Source organism: Mastomys coucha, unplaced genomic scaffold, assembly GCF_008632895.1.
Source record: "Mastomys coucha isolate ucsf_1 unplaced genomic scaffold, UCSF_Mcou_1 pScaffold20, whole genome shotgun sequence".
Taxonomy (NCBI): Eukaryota; Metazoa; Chordata; class Mammalia; order Rodentia; family Muridae; genus Mastomys; species Mastomys coucha.
This window is the reverse complement of record NW_022196903.1, coordinates 79356393-79357933: the sequence shown is the minus strand read 5'-3', so window position 1 is coordinate 79357933 and position 1541 is coordinate 79356393. Positions and strand designations below refer to the sequence as shown.

At 44.8% G+C, this 1541-nt stretch overlaps 1 protein-coding gene across 1 annotated transcript in view; it reads left to right on the top strand.

Moving 5' to 3' along the window:
• LOC116099167 (N-acetyltransferase family 8 member 2-like) overlaps positions 1-1541 on the top strand; it is a 15972-nt gene that overhangs the window by 7086 nt on the left and 7345 nt on the right. The window lies entirely within an intron of this gene.

Here is a 1541-nt window from a genome sequence, read left to right as displayed (position 1 = left end):
CCCCCCCCCCCAGACTTCAGTAAAACTACATTTCTAACTACCACCTGTGTTTGGGACTCAAGCGCTCTGTTATCTTCACATAGAAGAATTCTGACTCCTCAGAAGTAGAATACACGTGTGCATACATGTGTACACACTATAATCTCCTTATTTGGAAATTAGAAAAAAAAAGTGCTCCTATCACTTGCTCTTACAGCGATGCTCTCTGTAGTAAGCTTGCTATGTAGCTAACTCCTAGGAAATGAAACACTGCTCCTTTCAGAAAGTAGTGTTTCATTTCTGAGGAAATAGCTACTTTCTGAAAGCTCATGAGACTTCTGCAGTAAGTGAAACAGGCCCAACAGGTAAGACAACATACACGGTCAGGAAGAGAGGATCCACTGAGGCCACCTCAAGGTTCTATCAGCAGCGACTGCTGGGGAGAAGAGACTTTCAGAGCGGCTTGCAAGTGGTGCAGGGCTCCAGGATGAATGCTTTATGAGTTATTTCTGTGGCTTTTCAGTGACGAAGTTTCCTTTGAATCATCTAGGCTCCTGTAAGTAACTCCTTGCTAGCATTCCTATACACATCTCAATAAACACTAATTCAACTAAGCTAGACTTGAATGGTATAATTTGTCTGGTCTGTCAGTGTCCAGTCTGGAATATCTTCATATTTCTGCAAGAACAGCCTCACAATGCTTGTCATTGTAAATGTTACCTCTGCTCCTTGGAGATGTGTATAAACCTTAAGAGTTAAAGTTAACAATGCTCACAAGCTACACACTATCAGTCTTCTTAAGATCCTTGGTGGTCTCTTGAGATGCACCAAGATGTCACCTAGGGGGTTAGTGCCTACCTCCTAGACTGGGGGGATACTGGAAGCCTAACTGGGGCTCTTAAGTAAGACACTTAACGCTCACTCATGAAGATATGGGTTTCTTGTTGCTTTGCTTCACAGTTTGGTAGGCACCATGGACAGATCAAGGTGCATGCATTACAGACTGTTGTTAGCAGAAGCATGGGGGGGTGGGGTGTAGCTGCCGGCAGTGTAATAGGGTAAAGTTTCATTAAGTCTGGAACACTGCCATTGAAATTCAATTATGGCATCTCACTGGGGTATTCCCTGTTCAGCCATGACTGTTTTCTTTCCTACCCTACACAAAGGCCTTTCAGGTTGGATATCTTTGTTTTTGAATGCACCAACTCTAACATGGTCCAGCCAGCCTGATCTCAACACAGTGGCTCTGTGGCAGTGGGAGAACTCCCTATACCACATTTCATGGCACAGTAGTGTGTCCTCAACCGCAAAAAGATGGCTATAGACTGCTAGAATACACATTAGCAGATGTTCCTGATAGCCAAAAACGTGTCTCACTGGGCCTCTGGGAGAAAGAAGGCTCTGGTCTATGTGATCACCTACATACGGAGCTATGCCTGAAGGAAGCCTAGTATAGGAGCTGCCCCTACCTACACCTAAAGCTCAGGACTTCTCAGGTAGGGACTTCCACCCACGCCACTCTAGGCGACAAAGAACAGCATGTTAGTTTCTACTTACCAAGT